General features: G+C 41.8%; 1 long non-coding RNA gene across 1 annotated transcript; it reads left to right on the forward strand.

Annotated features, from left to right (window-relative positions):
• Positions 1–13,608: 13,608 nt before the first annotated feature.
• On the forward strand, positions 13,609–18,590 carry LOC143836783 (uncharacterized). Its single transcript, XR_013230731.1, has 3 exons — positions 13,609–13,663; positions 17,473–17,573; positions 18,213–18,590. It is a non-coding gene; the product is annotated as an uncharacterized LOC143836783 (long non-coding RNA).
• The last annotated feature ends 6,289 nt before the right edge of the window (positions 18,591–24,879 follow it).

The raw sequence follows: 24,879 nt of genomic DNA on the forward strand, positions 1-24,879 counted from the left end.
ATTTAATGAAAAAGGAAGTATTTTTCTTGTGCTTCAGGAAATGCTTTGGCAGCATTCACACCACTGTGTTTGAGTATGATGGTGAAACTGGAAGGATAAGGAAGCAGTCATGAACATACAAAGCTGCAATATATTGAATCAGACCTTTGATCCATCACAGTTATTATCATCTACTCAGCTTTGCAACTCGGTCTCTGGGTTCTTGGGTAGAGGCCTTTCACATCATCTACCACCAAATCCTTTTTTCATGGAGATACCAGTAACTGAACCTGGGACCTTCTGCATGATGCTGTTTCACCACTGAGACACAGTTCCTACCCAAGGTGAAGAAAGGAATCACATTTTGCAGTCATACATAAGTAGAGTTGAATGATTTATCCAGGGCTTGATCCAAATTTTTTCCATTTCTTATACAGTGTTGTATCGAGATTTCCAGAGGTAGTAACAGAAAATCTGCAGTAATATAAATTTGGTAGCCGAATTTGGGAGCAATTGTAGAGATGTTGGTCCTTCACTTGTTTCTCAAAGTGGCATGCCAAATTAGTTGCAGAACAGGGAGAATGAATTTACAATTTAGGGGGTGACAGCAAAGACTTCTCTGTAGCAGTAGAAATGTATTGAAAATGGTCAAAGGCTACTCAATCTTAGGTAAATGGAGTGTATATAAAAAGCAGAGGTTTATAGAGAATAGAGTAATAATAAAAACCAAGTTAATGGGAGGAGACATTGTGGTCTTCAGTCTGGAACAAGCAATTGTCCTTTTACGGAGATGGCAATATTCCTTCTTGGTGAGACGATGTTCCTGAAAATCTTTCCTTCATATGTTGTAGGGAGATCAAACAGGCACTTACCCTACAAGCTCCAGTATCTCTTTCTGATAGCAGGGACAGCTAATCTAGCCTACAGTTTTAGCTTCAAGATTTTTCTCACACTGAGTTGCATCTTCTTACTAAAGGCTGATGGGTACTGCCTTGCCTGTCCTTTACCCCTATCCTTGGCTTCACTCTTTTTGTCCACCATTGTCCAAATAATTGCCCATTGAAATGTCTTGAAACAACTATATTGACAAGAATGTTCACCTTTATTTTTCTTGGTACCAGAATGATAAATGTCAGCTTTGTCATGCAGTTTCCATATATTTCTCAGCTCCTTAGCAACATATCAAGAGAAAGCAAAATATTATGAGCTTTGGTTCAGCTGCTGCTTTTAATAATCAGATTGCTTCTGGAGAAAGAGCAGAATGATATATATTATCCCTGTTTCAAATTTAGTTACCCAGAAAGCAAAAGATTATTTCTTTCCCAGAAATATAATATCATTTCTATATCAACATGAAGACCTTAAAGGATTTGGGAAACATTTCTCTGTCATCTTTTAATTTATAATTTCTTTTTACATTTTTAAACATTCGTTTAGCTATTTTTAGCTTTTATCTGAACTCCAGTTCTGTATATTCAGTTGGGTATATTGTGTATACTGAATAACTGGATGGTACTTACTCCAATTATGTTTATTCCCCCTCAATGTGATAGTAAAGTCTCATTATATCTGGGCTGTGGATCTTCTTTGGATAAAGAGGGGAGAATGACAAAATTCATGAACAGATGAAGCTGCTTGCTACTGAATCAGCCCCTTGGTGCTTCAAGGTCAGTATTGTCATCTCAGACTGGTCATAGTTCTCCAGGGCCCCTGATGGAGGTCTTTCATATCACCTAACATCATTTTAAATGGTGATTCCAGGACTAAAACTGGGACCTTCTGCATGTCAAGCAGTTGCTCTACCACTGAGCCACAACCCATCCATATAAAAACAGAAAGCCTCCAGCAGGAGGTCATTTCAGTGGGTAACAGGAGCTTAGCTGTAGTTTCTCTGAAACTGTTCCTTCATTACCATATGTTCACTGGTTCCATATAAGAACCCTCACTCAGTAATGATAAGTGTTACATTATTAAATACATTATTAAGAAGCTATTGAACCATGGATCAAAGGCAACAGGATGGCATTCTGATTGCTTATGATAGTCCAGCCTGGTCTTTTAGGTAGCAGGAAAGTGCCCATATCACAAAAGAAGCTATTCACAAGTATCTGCCGGAGACTGCCATATACCTCTCATGTTAATTTCCCACAAATTATTATTGCATCGTTCTTTTTGTCTGCTGCAGAGGGATGCCACTTGAAGCAACAGGACCATTTCCATCTGGAATGAGTAAATGGAGCCTCCAGAAAGCAAGGGTACTGACAAATACAGTTGTGGTTCTATTAGGAATCTGTTGAGGAATGGTGTCAGAGGGGAACAGCTTGTTGCATGCCCATTTGACGCTTGTTGGTTTAAAAAAACAGATTATTATAGTGAGTTCCAGAGATAATGTATTGTATAGATTTTTTAAAGTATATGTTGTTGTTGTTAGGTACAAAGTCATGTCCGACCCATTGCAACCCCATGGACGATGATCCTCCAGGCCTCCCTGTCTTCTACCATTCCCCAGAGTCCATTTAAGTTCACACCGACTGCTTCAGTGACTCCATCCAGCCACCTCATTCTCTGTTGTTTAAGTATATAGGATAATATATATTTTATAAAAATGTTAATGTTTTTGGATTGCTTGTGAGCTGAAGTCTATATATAGATATCCTTACACTATATTTGCCAGATTTTTTTCTTTCACCTCACTCTCTCTCTGCTTAAGTAACAGTTTCATTCAAGCCATTTCCACATGGAGGTGTAAAACATATGCTGCCTCCTGCTTGCAAATGCGTGATAGTACGCATGATTTGCATGCTTCTTGATAAGAGACTCCTCCTGCGTTATCCCGCCACCTCATCATGGCTTTTTGCCTCCTGACGAGGTGGTGGAGAAACCTAAAGCATGGAAAGCCGTACTTCTCTCCCCACTCCTTCGGTTGTCAATCAACAGAAGGCACCAATCCCTTCACAGAGGTTGTTTTGGGGCCTCAAACTTCTATCCCCTCAAGTCACAAAATAAATTTTAAAAACACTTTTACATATCTATGGGGAAACAAAATTAAAAAAAAACAAACTTTCCTTCCATGTTGCTATGGGATCACACAACAACAATATATTTCCGTAGATCCCTTTTCGGGATACTTTGTATAATGGTCTCTCTTAAAGTTTCGGTAGATTTGTGATAGGCTGGCCATGGCAACTGGACCTCGATGATTGTGTGTTCCCAATAATGATTTAAAACACAGAGCGTGGTTGCCAAGCTAATAGGGAAATGGCTGCTTTATCACACGCCTCCCCCCTTCTTTCCCCATTCATACCCCACCACCAGAAAACACAAACAGGAATGTGTTTTAGCTGCCCAATCCCAATATTACCATGCACAATGAAGATAACATTTTATTTGTACTGAGAGTATGTCGATTTGTGGTCCCGTAGAAGAAGAAGAAGAAGAAGAAGAGTTGGTTCTTATATGCCGCTTTTCCCTACCTGAAGGAGGCTCAAAGCGGCTTACAGTCGCCTTCCCCTTCCTCTCCCCACAACAGACACCCTGTGGGGTGGGTGAGGCTGAGAGAGCCCTGATATCACTGCCCGGTCAGAACAGTTTTATCAGTGCCGTGGCAAGCCCAAGGTCACCCAGCTGGCTGCATGTGGGGGAGCGCAGAATTGTAGCAATGCAGACCGTCATCTTTTTTGTGAAAAATTTCAAACTGGAAATGGAGGGGGGGGGAGGTGCAAGGGCGAGCAAAGCCCTATTGAGACTCTTATGTGTTTCTCTCTTCTGAAGTGCTTGCCCCTGTTTGTGCCTTGATTTGCAGTGTGACAAGAAAGAGAAAATGTTTTTTGGCAATTCCCCCCATATTGTGGAGCAAACCAGATGAAAACTCACGCCAACTCCTGCACATTCATGGGTTGCTGTCAGCATCATGTGGAAGGAGCACTGAAACACGCGAGCAATGAGAGGCTATGCAGGGGCAAATTCTTCATGTGTAAATGGTTTCAGTAATGTTGAGGTCTTCACAAATGCAATATGGGAATTTGAACTTACCCTGCTTACAGTGTTCATTCTCCCCTTAGATAAAGCACTCCATATTAACAATATTGATTTTTTTTTGTCACTCAAACTATTTTTAGTGTGGTTATGTTTTCACAGCTGGTGCTATTCAATATCACAATGACAAACACTTGTTTGGGGTTTGTTTCCATGTTCAGTGACTTCTTTTGCCTTTCTATGGACTTTGCAAAGGCTTCCATATTCTGTTCATGCTAACCTAAGCGAGATAAGTTTAGAGTACTGCAAGACAAATTCCTAGTTTGAAATAAAAAAGATATTGTATCTGTATGACTATTAACATGTTATGCTTTATGGGATGGGATAAGGTGATTTTTCTTCACATATGGAAAACTGCAGAGAGTACCAACTATTCAGTCTAGCTTATGTAACGATGTTCTGTGTTGGGTCATTACCAGAAAAATAATATTAGGACTGATAAAAATCCTATGTTCCAGAGAACAGAATAGAATTTTAGGCTCTATTGGCTAGACAGAAATAATGTTATCCTTTATATTTTCTATTAAGCTACAGGACCCCTTTATTCTCAACAAAATAAACACTCAAATGTAACATTATAACATTTTCAGTACAATGAGTTTTATCTGTCCTGTTCTGCAATCATTTGAGATTTTTATGTTTGGTATTTACATTGAAAATGTCATTACTGCGCTTTCATCTCAAATAAAAGGCGAACAGCTTGTCCCACCTTCTCCTTCTGTCCCAGAATCTTACCTCATTTTTGAAAAGATGACACATGGTACTACCAGGGGTTTGGATGGGCCCAGGAATGCTTTTGCAATGCAACATTATCCCTATTCAGATCTAGTTCTGCTTCAATTGTTTTCTAAGTGCAGTGGGACCATTAGCTTGCAGGCAGCATTTCAAGCTATATGCAAAGGACACGTGGAATGGTTTGTATATTTCAGATGGCGCTTCATTTTTCCACAGTATCCTCCTTATTTTCTTAACATTTTGTGCTATATCCAAATAGCTCTTTAAAGTGGTCCATCAGTTTCTTTGTTCCAGTGCCCTGCAAATGAAGGACCGAGACACCAAGTGTGGGTTTAACTAGCTTACTTATTTAACTGTATTCAGCTTTCTTAAATAGCTGATCTACACGATCAATTATTTTCATAAGATGATTATTTTGGACTGGGCTAGGCATTCACATGGATTGCCTTCTAGATAGAGCCTCCTAGGCTCCCAACTCAGTCAGTTTTTACAGCTAGCTTTGATTAGCCTCACTTGCACATCCCTGTGTTCAGAGGTGCCTTGCTTCATCCATCTCCCCTGATGTGCCACAAGGCTAATACTAGGGTCAAAATATTCCCCTTAGTGCCAGTGGCACTTTTTGACAGCACACTGAGATGCAAGGCATGTGATGGCCTGTTCCAGACACACACCTTGTGCTTCATTTACAGTAAATCAGGGGCCAGGGCAAAACAATCCAGTTTTATCTTACAAAACTACAATATAGCAATGGATCCATAAATGGAAGAATCTTAAAAATAAAGAACAATAAAGAACAAATAAAGAATAAAGCAAGAAAATCTATGTGATTCAGAGGTATAAGGTGCTTTGACATATGTCAGGAAGTTCTTGAAACCTTGACAGCCATTGATTTTCTCAGGAAAGAGAGCCGTAAGATGCACATAGAGGTGACAAAGCAGGAAATGGATTTCTGCTGGGAGATGATCATTTGCTTATGACCAGGAAAACAGGATGGATAGCTGTTGTAAAACATGGATAGGGAGATGGGTAAGATGTGAGCTCCAGAATGAGTGGAGCTTCCCCTAAATCTGGATTGGGGGAAATTTCTAGCTGATGTAGGGGAGGATTAAAAGGCTAAACCATCCATCCGTTCTTTGTTCAAGTGCTTTGTCAGAACTCTGGGAGCCAGATTCCTCCACAGAAAGCAGAAGGGGTTTGAATATACATTTGTTCCACCAACAACCACTTTTCTATATTGGTAAAAAAATAGCTATCAAGCCTAGTGGTTACAGATCTTTTAACTAGATCTGAAACCACTAGGCTTTATAACTGTTTTTGCCTATGCCCTAACTTAATCTGTGGCAATAAGCTTTTTTGCTGTTTCACAAGAGCATGCCATGATTCAGACTTCCCCTTGCAACACCTTAGATCACTTACTCATGCTCAAACATACACACATATTTGTACACAGGATGGGCTGAAGTAATTGAAAGCTCTGTCCTTGGTTCTTGCTCATAGGTAACCTTTACTGTTGTTCCCCAAGGCTCTGGTAACATGGGAGGCTGGATTTTAACTTGAGGTGGTGGCACAATGAAGAAGAAACACACTTTACCTACACACAAGCACTTACTACACGTTTATGGCACAGGGCAGATTTATGACACTGCTTTCAGAAGTGCTACAGATATTTCAAACAGTAACCTGATACAATTCACATACACACTGACCATAAAATCAGGAAGAACAAGTTAAAAAAATAAACCTAGCTCAACCCTTTGTAAAAGAAAAAGAAAGGTGTCTGAAATGGACAAAATGTTTGGCATCAGAAGCCAAATGGTTTAAAGAGGTAGTCTGAAAATTGTCCAAGTCTTAAAAGTAGCCATGCTGGACCCTCTCTGGTCAGAGTGACCCAGACCCATGATTCTCTGTTCATCATTCTTGGAAGTCTCATTAATCGACTAGCATGAACCTGTCTCACTAAGGTCAGATTTTCTGTTAAGAGCTATGTCAAAAGCAAGTCTGTACCTCGATTCAGTCTCTCAACATCTTGTAATCCAGAAAGTCTCAGAGTGAGTTGGATCAAATGACACGTTGCCTGTCTAAATAATCCTAGAAGCCAGAAGTGCAAGCTGTCAATATCCAGTTTGGATTGTAGCGATCATCTTTAAGGTAAAGAAAAAAGTTCTCAAACCAAGTTCCTTCATTACAGTCTTGTATTGTACTGGCCCATATTGATTATCCAGGCAGATACTGCTAAACCTCCTACCAGACACTCCTCCACCCCCCTCCCCCAAATAAAAACCCCAACAGTGTTCCAAGCAAGTAAATTAACACAATCTTACTTGCAATCGATTTTCATTAGCCGAAGCACAATTTCCATAAAAATGCTTTCCCCTTTGGCACCATGGCACCCACATAATGATGCCATGCAAGGCGTGTTTTAACATGGTTGCTATGGCAAAGCCTGTGCGAGTGATGTAATATGAAATTTGTGTGAATTCCAGCCTCCATGTTCCAAACTTCAGGAAAGGTCTCACCACTCTTCTACAGCAAGATAGTTAAAGTCTTAAGTACATAGAACTATATTATATTATGTGGATACTAGGGGCCAAGCCCATTGCATTCCGGAATACAATGGACGCTAGATTAGGGTGGTGGGGTGGAAGAACTCTGCAGATGGCCTCTCCCTCCCCCAGGACCTGAAAAGGCTGCAGGCTCCCAGGTAGGGATCTCACCAGCAGGGGCAGCTCTCACACAGCAGAGATCTGCAGCCTCAGAGGGAAGTGAAAGGAGGGGGTGGTCAAGGGTGGGGGTAGAAGGTGATTGGCTGGCCACTGGACAGACAGGCAAGGCGGTTGGAGGAGGAGGCACTCAGGGGCAGGACAGCTGCCCTGAGTGGGTGTTAAGTGCTGGGTGGCACTTAAGCCATGAGACTATCTCCTCCTCCTGGGCCTTATCAGAAATATTAAGTGGAACAGATGTGTATGGGGGGTGCAGGAGGGAAAAGGGTTGCATCACGCCATAATACATTCCCACTGAAATTCAATTTGAATTCACAGCCTTCCTTGAGAACAAATGTCTAGGACCAAATTTACTCACATCACTTGTTAATTTGGTATTCTCTTTTAGTGCTTAACATTACAGCAACTGAACAGGAAAGATAGCATTGTTACCAGAACATTTGCTTAAACAGAGGAGGACTATAGAGAGTCAGAGAGATAAATATGTCAGGACCCTGGGCATTATTCTTTTCAAGTGCTCTGATGTTATCCCTTTAATGTTAGATTGCTTCTCTCAGGGAAACTTCCTTCTGTCCAGCTGACACCTTCTCTGCAAATTTTTCCATTTCGGCGCTTTGAGGGCAGGCCATGTCTCCTGTATCTCTATCCATTCTAGCTAGTTAGACCAGATTAGAATTCTGTCTTTACTCTAGCCTTAGAATGGAATTATGGTGAAACTAGCATCCTATTTGAAAAACAGATCCATTTTGAAGATTGAGGAAAGATGAAGAGTCTATCATGAAAGCAAGAATTAAATCTATAATGAAAAACATTCAAAAATGTATAACTACATATAATTAGGAAGTGTATTATAGCAAATATTTTATTGTTCTCTTTTTGAATCCTGACATATGTTGAAATATATTGAATTATAATATAATAATATTTTTCTTAAATGCTAAAGTGGATTTATAGCAATAATGAGATGTATAATGGAATAAATTGTAATAGTGAAAGTACCAGTGTAGTAGCAACATAGCAGTAGATTAGAAAAAATGGAGAGAACCATGTTGAGAATTTGATGAGGAGGAGAAGATAATATGGGAATAATAATATGGATGCTCATCAATTTATCTTTTATCACATTATAGAAGGTACTAGTAATATAGCCCGCTGTATGAGGAATACAGCAGGCACTAGAAATGTACCTCCACCCCTCCAAGTGCAGTTCCTGTGGCTCGCAGTCCCGCCAGGATTCAGAGGTGTGCCTTCATACCCCCGGCTCAAACTTCGGAGAAGAAATGGGGGAAACCCAGTCTGAATACTCCGATTCTAGCTGTGGTGAGTCCCACTGGCCCTCACTGACCCGCTGGCGGCTCCTTGAGGTGGCGGCCTGACACGGCGAGAGGCGCTTTGCACCTCTCGCCGCATCAGGCCGGGAGCAACTGCGAGCTGCGCTGTGCGCGGCTCACAGTTGCTGGGGCTGGGAATCAGAGGGACCAATCGGCAGGCTTTGCGCCTGCCGATTGGTCCCTCCGATTGTCTGTCCAGAGGAAGGGTCCAATCCAGACCCTTCCTCATCATGGACACATCCCGCCCCAGAACCCCTTAGCGCTTTAGTCCGCGGCACCCGCAGCGCCGCGGGCGGTGTTTAGATAGATAGTGGATTTTAAATTGTTATGTATAATCTCTTTTTTGTTTGTCTATTTCTTTTTTGGAAAAAAATTGGGGGGGGAAATCACACAGAGTTTGAATACCGGCTCCAATTATATAGCCAGAAGCTTGGATAAAAACCAAAGCATTATTTTCTACCCAAGCTTTGAGAGCAGGCAGTGCTCCCGAAAAGGTGACAAATGGATTGGCTAAAAAGGAGGAAGATGGTTGTCCAGGGCCTTGTTTGTCTGGAACAAAGTGAGTTAATAGGACTTGGGAATTTTGTTTTAATTGGATTTTAGAATTTTTATTTAATGTACCTTGTATTTTGCATTCTTTTACTGTTTTACAGTGCCCAGGGACCTATTTTTGAAGACAGGTAGTTTAGAAATCCCAAAATAAATAAATAATTAATAAGGAAATAGAACTGTCTGGAAGTGGAGGAGGGGTATTGGAAGAAGTCTTCATTATCTCATTGAATGAAGTACTGAGTAGTAAATTTAAACCAGTCCAGATTTGCTCTACCTGAACTTTTGGTAGAAAATCTAGGCTTTAGGCTATTACTTCTTTGCGTGTTTGTTTTTAAGGCTTCAGTGATGTCAGTCATATGTAATATACTGAATGTACTCAGTTTACTGAGAGAGTCTGATTGATGGTCTGATGGTCAGGTAAAGGCAGAAGTTTATTTTGTCTTTAGTGAAGGGCATGAATGGGGAAAATACCATTCAATTTGTGGCTCATGTTATACCCAGTTTGCAAATAATAAAGCATCATAATTTTTAGATGCCAAACAAACTGGTTCACTTCATGAGGCTCTTGATGTTGTAGAATGCTAACCCCTCTAGCATCCTAGAGACACCGAACTAACAGGACTCTCCAGCTGACTCTTCTTTACCTGTCCCCCTTGTCAGTAATGGATTTACAGGGTCTAAGTTACATCACCTCCCCCCCCCCCCCAAGGTAACCCCATAAAAGTCCTTTCTGGAAAAATGACAAATAGTTCTGGAGGTTCTGGAAGTTCAGGAATAGCATGAATCTTGTGCAAGCATCAAAGCCTCAAGGGACCTTTCCTGAATGGTCTTTGACATGCCTACTACAGTTCTACTAGCCCATTGCTTTGATGTTTAGTAAACATTTAGACTGAGCTGAGATTGCCTGTCTGGAAATGGATCAATTCACAAACAGACATGATACATCACAAAGGGCTTGAAAGTTCGTGGAAATCTTGTTCCGGTTGACCTACCATGAACTTCAGTTCACAAACTACGAATTGGCCAAAATTAATCACAAACTTTAGTTTATGAGTCATTTCATGACCATCACTATCTCTGAGATGGCTGTTGTCTGTGATGAGTTTAACAAATGTATAGTGGAGTCACACCCAGTTCTGGTCTCTATTGAATCTCAGCCTTTGTCTTAGACCTCAACCTTTTTTTGGGTGGGTGAGGGTTGGGTTTTATTAGACTTGATGTGACTGGCAGTAAGGAGCTAACCCTGGCAGTACAGATGAAGATATAAAAGTTTACACAAAATAGAGACTTGGTCACAACACTTGATGGATTCCTTTGACCTAGATAGATGGAGTTACATTGTGCAGAATAGATTAGGATCTTGGGTCATACTCATGGACCCAGTTTTTGTGTTTGAAAAGCTGGTTAGCTTCTATCAGCTACATCAGCTATAACTGTCTCCATTCTTAGATGCAGCCAATTTAGCCATTCTTATCCATGCTTTTGTAACCTTAATTTTTTTGTGTACTGTGACACATTGTACATTCAACTGCCCTTGAAGTAACCACAGTGTGTTCCCTGCGTTATCACTGTCCTTCTATAATTCAAAGATACCTCTCTGAGTAGATTCAGTAAAATGTGATGAAGAATATTTTGAGACCAGAAGAGTCCTTTATGCACAGATGGAGTCCTTACACTGGAAGAAGCTTGTTCTACAAGTGGAAGGGCATCTTTGAGATCCAAATTAACATCACCACAGATAACAGTGAATAGTGCAGCCTCCACCGAGAAAAACTGAATGGGGCTGCAGAGCATATATAATTGCATTGTGCACTACAAGATCCCCACATGCTTGCCTGTCACAGTGATGGGTAATCTACCAGGACTGCAATAATTCTCTCCATTTTATTACTTGTGGCACACTCTTGTGTCTTGAAATGTAATGTTTGAAAGTGACCTTCTGATGGTTGCTTCTGAATACTGCTATATTTTTGACAACATATCATGCTGACCTTCCTTTTAAAAAAATGAGCAATATACCGCATGCAAGGAACAATGGCATTTCATTACTGAAGTAAGATGAAAAGTGGTTTAATAAAATCTGGCTTCTTCTTAGAATATATAAGCTACTGGGTAAAATTTGATTATATCTTCTCCCCCGTTGTGCACTTTCATAAGATTCTATGGACTCTGTTTCCAAGAAACAGGGGAAGCCTGTGTGCTGCTAGATATTCCATATGCACACATAATTTCATGCAGAGGATGGTGTGGTTGGAGGTATTTAAAGCATACATAAGATCCTCGAAATACAATTCTACACAAATGCCACATTAATATACAGATCTGGTTGGCGCATTTGAATAATCTTATGAAGGTACAACAGCTTGTGAGAAATTCAAGCTGGTAAATATGTATTAAGCTTCAAATCATAATAGGATGGCAAATGTGTTTATACGCTGCCTTTCCACTAATTTTGGATAACAGGGCAAGATATACAGATGCAGGAAGCTAGAAAATCACCTTCTTTCTAAATGGTGTACTTACTGACAATTTCCCATTGAAAAGGAAAACAATTTGGGAGTTTAGAACAGTTTTTGAGAGTCAAAAGAAATGTCTGTGTGCAGCCTTGCCTCCCTGAAACCATTCTTTTGTCTCTCCCTGTTGATGTTAGGCAAATTAGTTTTGTATAATTTTTTTTTTTACAAAAAGAGGTGAAGGTGAGTTCAGTGCACACACTTCATGTAGCATCCCCCCTCCCATCTTTAAGTCTCTCCAGCTTTTGGTTTTAACTAAGTCTGAGCCTGGAGAACTTTTCCACATAAGAAAAAGAAGTTTCGGGGTGTAGAGGAGGTGTGATAGAAGAGGTCTTGCCAACCACAGCAGAACGTGGGATGTCTGGTATCATGTGATGGAAGTCCTCCTTAGCACAAGATTCTAATATGTGTTGGCAGTTCTTCAGTAGAAGGGGCATTCATGCAATAGAACATTTTATACTACAGATTAACTATTGAGCCATTTACTTGCAGGAGGGCATCTTGGACTCAAGGAAGACATGCACACATTTTTGTTGGCTTAAACAAGGCCACAGCTTTATTAACTCCACAGGAGTGTTGGTGCAGTATGGGAGAGGGGGCCTAAATTACAGTCAGCTGCCCACAAGAACCTGGACCCCAGTGGCGCCCATCCAGTTCCTCCACTGGGGACACAGGTCCCCTTGCCACTGGGATCCCACCCAAGGGAAATGTCCAGTAGCACCCTGGGGTCCACCTGGTTCCCCCACAAGGAATGCAGGTCCCCTTGCCACTGGATTCCCACCATAGGGAAGTGTCCACTGGGGGTGCCAAGAGGAAGCACATACTTCCCATGGCCCCACCACAGGCCACACGGCACTGGGGTGCTAAGGAGGCAGCCACTTCCCTTGGTGCCATCCTGGGCTACCTGGGACTGTGAGCCCCACGCCTTCCCAGGTGGGTTGGCCTGCTTGCAGACCTACCACCTCATAAGGAGGTCCCTAACTTGGGGAGTCTGATGCACAGACCGAACTCCCCCCAAATAGGCTCTATTCCATGCCCAAACTGCCAGCTATAATGAAATACCATTTTAAAAACATTAGACACAGTATTAGCCAACGTAACTGGGTGGGTGGGAGGGAAGCTGTTCCAGCAGCAATTTGGCAAAGAGACTGGGTAGCTTGCACATGCTGCTTTTTAAGACGCCCCTGGGCCCATGCCTCCCAGCCCATGTCATTAAAGTGGCACACAATTGGATGCCTGCCCTGGGCGCCACCGGGCTTGTTACCCCAAGTGCATCCTCCTAACCACCCACATTCCCTTGCTGTGGAAGAATCCGCATTCCCTTGCTGTGGGCCAATTGAGGCCCTGATTCGGGCCAGGGCTGGGAGGGAAACAGGATGGCAGTGATGTCATGCATACGTGGGGAGACCTGCTGCCCTGTCACCACAAGCCCAGGCCTTCTATCCCATGCATAATCGGTCAGTAAGACAAAAACAGCAGAAAGCTTTGGCCTACATCACATTCTAATAGGCCTTCTAGATTCTGACAGGGTTGGGTGGGGTGTTCTGGCTAAATCTCATACCGCATAATCCCTGTGACTGGAGCGGTGAATGAACAAGTCAGATCCGAAAAACTACCAAGATTTGCAGGAGAAAAAAAATCTAATATCTCCACAAAATATTTTTTGGAGTAAAAATCCCTAGAATAATAATAAGAACCCTTGAGCTTTAAGAAACAGAAGCCTTTGGTAGTGTTACTAGGCAACCACAGCATTGTGTACTTGGTTTCTCTCAGTAAAACTCAGGGAGGCAGATAAAAGGTAGGTTGGTCAGTGGCTGGGAATGAGAGAATAAGGCAGGGAAAGAGGAGAGGATATGGCAGTGGCCAGAAGGAGGGGGAGAGGAACTAACGTAGGGAGGGGTATACATGGGAAAGCAATGTTCCCCCTGAATGTCCTTGAGTGTTTCCTACCATGCAAGTGAGTCTGACTGGATAGTCTGGACCACAGATGTATGCCATAGTTTTCATAGGTAGAGGGACAAATAAAGGTAGGTTGGCTGTTGGGTGGAAATGAGACAAGGAACAGGAAAAGTGGAGAGGCTATGGGGCTTTCAGAGAAGGGAAACGGAAAATAGAGAGTGAGTGGGAAATTAAATTAAGCAGGTTTTTGCTTGTAAACATTATTGTACATTGTAATAAAACCATTAAAAAGCCCCGGTAGTTTCCTGAACACTACTGAAAATTCTGTCAGAAATGTTCCCAGGTGAATCTTCTTCCCAGTGTTATAGACTTAAGTCCAGTAATTAAGTTGCAAGAGAGAAAGCCTAGAAGGCTATGGGACCGACAACTCTTTGATGCCTTATAAGCCAGACAGCCTCTTGGGCATATGAAGTTTCTTGATGAAGTAGCTGAAATTGTTATCATCCAGCCCGATGGGGAATTTTTCCATTTGGTCTAATTCTCTGTGGTTTTGTGCTTCATGTTGCATCAAATCAGAGGAAACTGATTGCCCTGTGAGTAGTTCCTTTGACGACACAGAGGGAAGGGAGAAGTGTGGACATTTAGGTCTATCAAAACCTTAAGCAAAATTGTAAAATATTAATCACAGCAAACGGGAACTGTTTGCATTTCTGTATGTCAGAATTCACCTTTGGGGTTTTTATGTAGCTGGCATAAACCATACATTGGTCTAACATGGATTGCTACAATGTTAAGTAATTCATACCAGTAAGTTTTAAAGGAAAACAAATGTCAAAGGTTTCCTTCCCACCCACAATAATGGCATAATTTTTATTACATCCCTGTTAGAACTCTAGTTTTCAAATTTGTCATTCTAACCAGATGTTGGGCAATGACAGGGGAGGTGCAAGGAAAGAAGTACAGAATAAGGTTAGAGAAAAGATAAAAACAAAACAGGCAAAGAGTTATTTCAGGTATGGGTATATCTTTACATGATGCAGCACTACTTAAGGCATTGACTTGAAGCCAGATGCATGCCCACATTAATCTAAAAGACTTTGGCCTACTTCAGAAATTATGGTTCTGTTTAAGAATGTATGTTTATGTTCCATGTGAACTGCCCTGAGCCTCAGGGGAGGGCAGTATACAATATAATAGGTAGGTAGGTAGGTAGGTAGATAGAGAGATAGAGATAGAGATGTGCTTCAAGTAGAATCATTAAGACCGTTTATGCACTGGAGGTTTCATGTTGTGCTGCAGGCTGGAGTTTAAGTCGTGGCAGGTTGCCCACCTCTTCCTGCACCCTCACGGGGGAGCATTTGGCCTGGTGTACCTCATCCGGCCCCTATTTGTGCTCCTGCACGGGAGCTGGGGCAGTGAAGTTCCCAGTGCATAAACGGTTTAAGAGAAACATATGGAGTCAGTGGCACTACTTACTTGACCGTAGTGGCAGGAGTCTAAACTTGGTTTTTGTGTTTCCTTTTTTTTTAATTTTCATTTTTAAAATTGATAGCCCACTTTTCTGCCCGATCACACAACCAAAGCAGCTTTTCATGTTGTTGCTCTTTCCTTCACTGAATCTTCATAATCACCACCTTGCATGGATAGGTTAGGCTGAGAGATTGTGAAGCCCAAGATCACCCGGAAGGCTTCCAAGGTGGAGTGAGGGATTTGTTTGGCATCCTAGCTTGGCATTCTAACCACTACACTACATTGGCTGCATATGTATGGGGACTCAGATGCCACATATGGTTATGTATAAGGTGAAGGAACTCGATGTTGCCTAGCAAACTAACTAGGAGTCTTCACTATTCTTAGCTTCCCAATCTGGCGGTTAATTAGGTTGGCAGGGGAGATCCGTGTGACTTGAACTGCAAGCATTCTTGAGGTCATGAATCACCAGGGCCGGATTTTCCTATAGGCTAACTAGGCTTCAGCCTAGGGCCTCAAGATCAAGAGGGGCCTATATTCCACATCTTTAAACAGCCCGTGGCGCCACGGGCGCCACGGACTAAATAATTCGTTAAGCCCCCTAGAGGTGGGCTTTGTTCGTGATGAGGAAGGGTCCGGGTTGGACCCTTCCTCACGACAGACAATTGGAGGGACCAATCGGCAGGCGCTTTGCGCCTGCCGATTGGTCCCTCCGATTCCCAGGCTGAGCAACTGCGAGCCGCGCGCAGCGCGGCTCGCAGTTGCTCCCGGACTGACGCGGCGAGAGGCACTTCGCGCCTCTCGCCGCATCAGACCGCCGCCCGAGGGAACCCCCAGCAGTCGCGCGAAGCGCGGCTGCTGGGGGTTCCCTCCCTGCCGGACTCACGCGCCTTTCAAAACCCCTTTTTATAAAGGGGCTTTGAAACTAGTTTTTTATAAAGGTTAGTACCAATCACATGTTTCATTTAACATACTGATGTATATCACAGTAATGATGTATTTTATTATTTTATTATCTCTCATGTAAATTACAAACTTAAAAATGGGAGGTGAAAGGGCCACATAAGTGGAATAGCCTAGGGCCTCTTTTCATGTAAATCCGGCCCTGGACATCGCATCACTAAATCATTGTGGAAAATTGCATGGATTTCCACAGTCAAAGAATTAAAAGGCAGTGTTGGTGAATAAGACTAGAGCTGGATCTGGTTCAAGGTATTTTGTTGGCCTAAGCAGGGGTAATTGGCAGGGTTCTGGGAGGAGATGGCTGGCTATTACTTTGTGGATGGTGACTAGGATGAACATGAACCCACCAGAGTTTGAACTTTTCCTCTTTAACCTACAATATAGAACTCTGAAATCTGGTAGGAGGACTAGCTCTAGTGGTTCACTGGAACACATCATAGACTGTGGTATTACAGTGGTGGAGCGTGGCTGGGAATGATGCCAGGTGCAAGCTACAGTTGTCACCTCATCTCATGCTACCCTCCTAGAACTCAGCAGAGAAGTAACTCTTGTATGGTGAGCCAGCCCTGCTAAGGACAATTGGAATAAAGAGAAAATTATATTAGGAAGCAGAACATCAAAAACATCTGAATACGGTATCACTACAATTCCTGGAAATCTTCATATCCAGCCATTTCTGTCCATTTCCCCTTCTTATTAAAAGCCTTGATCCACAAGGTTTTTGTCCTTGCCGGTCATGTGTCACTATTCCCTTATTTTCTCCTTTAACTTAAAGACATATTCCAACATTACCTTGGTGTATAAGGAGCATAAACATTTTTGTGATCAAAGGGGATCCCTTCCTCCCCTTTTCACTAGTTTGAGCCAACCCAAAATATACTCTTATTTATTTTGCTTTTTTATTGCTACTAATCGAAACCGACAAAAGAAACTGGTGAAAGCAACATATTTAGTTTTAGGTTGGAATCAGAGCCAATTATGTGTCTCAACCCACTTGCAGAGAAGCAATTGCAGGTGGGTTCAGACACATAATTGGGATAAAAAATAATAAGAAGGGAAAGTCACTTTCATACAAATCTGAGGACTCTCTGACTGGTATGACTACACAGTGACACCTTCTGTGTAACGTCATGCTGAATGTATTTTTCCATAAAAACACCACATATCAGGAGTATATAGAATCAAACTTTAGAATTTTGTTTAATACACAAAATATAATTGCTGATGCACTGAAATTTGCAACACAGGACTCACAATCTCTTCTTATTATTCTAGGAAGATTTGTATTGGACCTAAGTATGAAAATCTTTCTTTGTGTTTCACCCGGATTGTTATCCCCCAGCACTTTGACAAGAGAAGCAGTAGCTGTCAAGGAGGTGAGCAACCCACTGAATCATCAACATAACTCAGGGGCTCCTTGGGGAGCTTTACAACCACCGTCTGACCTCATCCAGTCCTACTTAGCATGAGAGATGTGATTGAATCAGCATTGTATGACTGCGGCTCCACACACTGGACCATCCTCCAGCTGCCTAAATTATGCATTATTTTCGTGCGACCTGGAAACCCAGAGGAGAGGCATTTTTCCCCTAAAGTAATTGTCACAAGCTGCTTTAGGCCCATGAATATTAATTTTTCACTCATTTTCCTCCTGATTTTCCTCAAAGCCTCAGCAGAGGATCTTTATCTTGACCCAAAGAGTTCTTGAATGGTTTAAACGCTTTCCTTCAAATATTTCAAATGCGACATCGTTCTCCCTGCAAAAGCCAGATTAATAGTCTTTTAGCATGTTAACGTGCACATTAGGTACACTGCTAGTCTGGGATCATCGAAGACAATAATTTATAAAATGTCGTAATGCTGAAGAAGAGTTTAGGGAGTAGCTGATGCTGAAACTAGTAATTATGACAATTTCAAACGGAGGCGGAAAAATATTTAATAAAGGAATTCAAAAATTCTCTCTCTAGAAAGACAGACAGATGGACGGACAGACAGATATTTTTTTTTTCTTACAGACCACAATGGGGCCAACACTTACTTCTATGATATGTATTCCTGAATTTCTGAAGAACAGACTGTGGCTCATCTGGCATCAACTAGAGACCAGGCCTTTTCTATCGTGGATCTGTCTCTGCGAGACTGGCTCCCTGAAGAGGGTATCCTCCCTCCACCCATGGAAATCCTCAAGAATTACTGCAAGACCTTCCTGTTCACAAAAGCTCTTGGGGGGGGGACGTCAGAATTGGGCATCATCTTTTAAAGGGGGGAGAGATTTGATTTGATTTTTATTTTCGATTATCAACTGAATATCTGTTTAGCTATTACTATAAGCCACCTTGAAATGTGAGAAGAAGCAGGACTGAAAGGTTTAAATAAATTAATTAAAAAGAAAAGCCTCTAGGGACAGCTTTTGCAAACTGTGATTAGAGTTCAGCTCCCTGGCATGTATTGTGGGGAATCAGACTAGAACAGGGGTAGTCAAACTGCAGCCCTCCAGATGTCCATGGACTACAATTCCCATGAGCCCCTGCCAGCGTTTGCTTAAACATACAGCGTTTGCTTAAACATTGCTTAAACATACTGATAGCAGGTGTCTCCAGAAAACTTTATATGTGACCTGCCCCACTATCTGCTTTTTCTATTGGATAAGGTGAAAGCCAGCAAGGAGAATAAGAGTCTTTTCATATACTTCAGTTGACAGGAGTGTCTTCCAACCAGTTGAATCAGCAGATGATCTTGCCCCAAAGGATTGTCCCCTTAGCCACTGCTTTTGCATAGTGTTTCCATTTTCCACCAATAATTCCACTAACAGCCTTCTTGATTCTAGAATGGAAGTAAACCTTGTCTACTTGTCAGCTTGTTCTCTGCGCTTGTAATATGTTGGTCGGACTTCTAGAAGTGACTATTTTGTTTGTGCTTTCTGAAGGTAGGTATTGCAGATGGAATGGGGGGTGCAGTGGAGGCAAAGGCTACAATATCCACATATGATATGCTCTTCTAGCAGGCCTGCCCCAAGCTGCCACCATAGCTCACTGGTAAAGCCCTTGCTTCCCATGCTCAAGGTCATGGGTTCCCTTTCCAACACCTATTGTTAAAAAGAGTAGGTTGTGGTGGTCTGAGACTCTGGAGAGCCACTGCCAGTCAGAACAGAGACAATATCAACTTTGATAGAGAAATAGCTCAAGTCAGTGATCAAGGCACTGAAACAGGCAGCCGCGGAGCAAACTGGGATAAATAGAGGCAAATCCACAGTCACCACCCTCTGCAAGAGACAGGACCGGATGAGACTTAAGATGTTGAACTATATGAAGAGTGAAGATCTGGGATATTTTTTTTAGAGATATTAGTTCTCAGTACCTCTAATTTCATCTAAAAGTCGTTCAGCCATTACCTCAATAAAAATTGCAATTAGTCCCAGCAAAATAGGCAGGCAATTTTCTATCTGTGGGCAAAGAAAGTGGAAGGGAGAGGTTTATCTTTAATAAAACCAGCTAATTAAATTTGGTGCAAGTGTGGGATCATGCCGTAATTTACACTAGCCACTCAGAAATGGTGTGCCTGCATCGTCTAGCAGTCGTGGCGCCAGTAGCTCTGTCAATGCCCCCCCCCCATCATCTTCTGGTTAAAGCACTATATTCCAATAGTCCCTCACTGACACACAGTGGTGGAGGCTGGGGCATTCCTTGAATGCCACCACTTTACCCATGTCAGAGAAGCCCAGTATGAAAAGGTGAATCCAGGATGATTTAGAGAGGGAGAGAAACTGTAACTAGAACATTGCAGAGAAGTCTCTTCTCATTCACGTATCAGTCACTCCATTTCCATTCTGCATCCTGGAATGAGTTCGGTGAAAGATAGACGGGGGCAAGGGCTAGAATCAGCAGAATGTGTGAAGGCCTTCTTTATATAAAAACTGGGACACTGCCTCTTTCCACCTCTTTACTTAATCCATGGGACCTCTCTCTGCACTTTGCTAGTCATATATAAATATGTAAGGAGTGGGAGAGTAACTCATATAGGATCTAGGTGGCCAAAACTTTTCCAAATCTCTGAATACTTCTCTGGTTCATTTGGTGCATCCAAACCAGAGATAATTTCTTCTCCCATCTCCTTCCCTCTCCATCCTCTTTGTTTTTCTTGATGCTGCCCCCAAGAAGGGAGGTCAGGCAGTGGATTGGTCAACTGAGCAGGAAGGAGGAGCAGAAAGTCTACCTATCTCCTTCTCTTGTGCCTTCTCCTCAGACCATCTCTCTCTCTCTCTCTCTCTTTCTCTCTCTCACACACACACACACACATGTTCCCATTTATTTACATTCATGTCTGGTCTTAAAAGTGCCACAGGGCTCATTTTTTTCCGCTGTTGCTTCAGTCCAATATAGCTACTCACCTGAATATGTACTCATGTTTACAGTTATGACTAAATCAGGAATAGCAATATTACACAGAAGGAGTTAGATGAAATAGCCAGTTTAAGAACCCATCTCAATCCTCAACAACACAACATTCCAAATTCTTGTAACCCTCACTACATTTTCATATTTTTCCAATGATGTTAATTTTAGCAGCTTATACATTTCTGTTGCTTTATTGAGCCAGTCTATTTTCGGCAGTTTTAACTTTGATTTCCAAACTTTTGCAAAACCCAGCCTCATGGCAGTCAATAAGTATAACGCAATGATTTGATATTGTTTTGGAACAGATACTGCATAATTAAGCAAAACAAGTTCTACCATTTGCCTCAAATTGAAATTGAAGGCCAAAGGCAATACATTCTCGACTGTATCTGAGAACATCTCTGCTGAATCAAGATGCCACTGCATATGCAAAAAGTTAGTGTTTGTCTGACCACAAAATCAACAGCAATTCCCACCCTGAACCCTTCTAGGAAATAGCAGGGCAAAAACCAAATAATAAATAAATAAATAAATAAATAAAAATTCTTGCAATCCTCACAAGTGAAAGATGCCACTAATACAGCATCTTACCAATATTCTTTCTAAATAGTGAAGAAACTTCAGAAAAGAAATCCTACCAAACTTTCAAGTCTATATTGTAGTCTAAAGATTTCCTTCAACATACCTCAGAATAGAATTACTATTATATTTTTACGTTAGAAGCATGATAGATTATACCTCAATTGTATAACAAACAAGATTCAAATCAATTGGCCTCAACTTGCAATTCTTCATTACATATTTTTACATATTCATTACATATTTTACACATTATTAATTAGTAATGCTCACCTCTGCAGATATTTATCTGCCAAGCCTCCCTCTGTGACCAGAGGTTTTGGTTGGAACCATTTGTCTTCATTGCCCACCTCTGACCAACCTTGAGAGAAACATTAAGGGGAAAAAATCACTGCTGGCCACTACACCAGTACATCACTTCGGGGTACAATCCAGCAGTTACAATGGGTAGCTCTCATAGTCACCAGAATATAGAAGTGACTAGGGGCATTTTCACACACACTAAATAATGCACTTTCAATGCACTGCAATTAGATTTCACTGTGTGAAATGACAAAATCCACTTGCAACCAGTCCTTGAAGTGGATTGAAATTGTATCATTTAGCATAGAGATGGCAGTGATGTCACCTCCCATAGAAATGTCAGTGGGCCAGGAAATGTGGGCTGGCTCCTGCAGCCCAACAGGGCTAATCCTCACTTACACGTGACGCTGGTGCCATGCAGACCTGCTCCCAGCCCTGACCCATTTTAGGGCCTCTGATGGCCCATGGCATGGGAACGGCAGCCATCAGAGGCATGGCTGGGCAGGCCCATGCACAAAGGAAAAGCTGGGCCTTTGCAACCTGGTTCCTCCCCCCCACCACCACTTATGGCATACCTGCAGGGACACAAAATGCCCTCTTTGAGGGCATTTGTACATTCCCCATGATGGTGGGATAGTGGTATGCTCCTATCCTACCATCATGAGGTGGGACCCCCATGACCCCTGATCCCCTACTGCCACTACCGCTGCAAGGTGGAGCAGACCCTTCCCACCCTAGAGTTGTGTGTGTGCCTGCAAAACTCCAGGGTGGACTGTGTGCATCAGGGGATTCTCGTCCCCTGTGCATACACGTGAAGTGGCAGGGCATGCTGCCCCACCACTAGGAATTGACAGCGGTCCGATGTTGCCGCCACCATGTGTAATTGGTAAAGGGGAAGCAAATATATCTTTCCAGGACTTACTTTTTAAGATCTACCCATTGATTCTTACTCTCTTAAAAATACAGGAAATTCTCTTCCATTGGTTTTTAACTTCTCTTTGCAGAGAGATCAGTGTATCCTGTTGTAATTTCAGAAGCAGCTGTTTGAAGTTGCACTGAAGTTCTGTCTGAAGGACAGAAAGGTATGGGAAGACTTTGCCTCACTCTGAGCATGGTATTCTGAAATTTTGCAGAACCTCACTCCCTGTCCCTCCTCTCATCAAATTTCTCTTAAACAAGCCACCAACCATCAACCAGTAGCCCCCATCAACTGCACCAACAGAAAATGTACTCACCATGCGGACAAACTGTTGATTGTTGATTGTTAAATTACAGTGTCTCATTACAAGTTCTCAGTATTAAATATGTTTATATATGAATCAAGATATTTATGGTAGAGTTACAATGTAAACCACCCTGAGCCAAAAGGGAGGGTGGCATATAGATATAATTAATAAATAAAATGAATGAATAAAATTACCTAGAAACTGACTAGAATAGATTAGAAATTGACTAAACATTTCTTAAATGAGAGAAAGAAACTGTTGGATTTCAGGGGGGACCTATGTAAAGAGGAATTAAGAGAATTTCTCTTAACACTAGTCAATTTAGCCTATATACTATTAGAGACTGAAGATGAAACTCAAATACTTTGACCACCTCATGAGAAGGAAGGACTCCCTGGAGAAGAGCCTAATGCTGGGAGCAATTGAGGGCAAAAGAAGAAGGGGACGACAGAGAATGAGGTGGCTGGATGGAGTCACTGAAGCAGTAGGTGCAAACTTAAATGGACTCCGGGGAATGGTAGAGGATAGGAAGGCCTGGAGGATTATTGTCCATGGGGTCGCGATGGGTTGGACACGACTTCACACCTAACAACAACACTATTAAAGACAGGCTAAATAGAAATATTAGATCAGCATTTTCCAAGAAGCAAATCAGATGAAGAAATTATTAAGTTATACTAGCCTTTCACCTTCCACAAATGGCTTTGTCAAACAGATATAAATGTATGGGCTAACAGGTAGGATGCATTTCAAATGCTGGGTTCTTTCTTTTTTCCTTTTCTATCTAGATCATTGTCTGGAGTGCAAAGTTTCTAGGACTGTGGTTTATCTCTTCAAGTCACTGAAGGCTTTCTTATAAGGACAGTGAATTATAGCAAGGGTTTCATGGGCTGTTTGCAGGACGCATCTTGTCTGTTTGGGCTATGTTTCATTGACAGGTTGTGTTACTCTTCACATACTTGTGGCCTTGCTTTAAGCTTTGAATATGTCATGAGCAATATTCATCTAATTTGAAAAGTATTTTAAAAAATAGAGAGTTAATGTGCCTTCATTCTAAATCAGCTTGATTTGTCCTCACAATTGTTTCTTTGTTTTGCTCTTTGCCTTCAAGTCACCATTGACTTATGGTGTGACCGGTAGGGGTTTCAAGGCAAGAGACATCCAGAGGTGATTTGCCATTGCCTGCCTCTGCATTAGAACCCTAGAATTCCTTAATGGTCTCCCATCCAAATGCTAACCTGGGATGACCCTACTGAGATCTGCTGAGATCAGGGTAGCCTGAGCTATCCAGGTTAGGGCTCACTGATACTGCTATAAATCAATGAGGGGAGACAATGATATTGCCTGCTGCTTTTGGTCCACTTTGGAGAGAATAATGAAGTTCAAATAAACACATTTGTGAAGAATCCCTAACAAAGGGAGGAAGGTGATGCAGAAACCGATTCATAATACTTTCATCTTCAAGTGTGAAAATGAATAGTATTCTAATAAGAGTGGAGAAGGGGGCTCAAAATCATTTATGGCTCCTAAAACTTTTGCTCCATACCCCAAATGGATGAACATTTGACACAGTCCTATATTTTGCCGTAGCTCCTTTGCTATATAACTTGCAGGCATGACCTGGATTTTTTTTTCTCCTCCTGGTTTTAAAGAATGACAGCAAAAGCACCTTTATCTGACATTTAGGATGATTAAATTTTGAAAAATCACTTGGCATATTCAGTATGACTCCACAGGGTGCTCTTGCTTTATAAGGCAATGGATCATGTTAGCTTAAGTTATATTTAAGATTTGCGGGCCTGATATTATTGTGTTAGGCAGTACTGCTGGAATGGAAACATAAAATTTCGCTGCTATGAGATCAAGTCAGTGCCTGCCCTGTGCTATAAATTAGGCCCATAAAATTTTTAAAAAGCAATATTTGTCCGAGTCCAACTAGTATTATGACCCAGCAAACTACGCCTAAATATATATAAAATAAAACTTTGACTGGGTCAAACCCTATGATGCTTTTATAGGCTCACATGGTGAATAGCCCTCAGTCATCACAAGATGGCAAGGGTAATGGGCAAATGTAATGAAGTTCACCCATCTACTTGCTTCACAAGAATCAATATATATTTTTTTAAAATGTACACTGGCTTTTGTGCTGTTTTGGTCTCAGATGTGAGCTATAAGGG

The sequence above is a fragment of the Paroedura picta genome, chromosome 4 (assembly GCF_049243985.1).
Source record: "Paroedura picta isolate Pp20150507F chromosome 4, Ppicta_v3.0, whole genome shotgun sequence".
Classification (NCBI taxonomy): Eukaryota; Metazoa; Chordata; class Lepidosauria; order Squamata; family Gekkonidae; genus Paroedura; species Paroedura picta.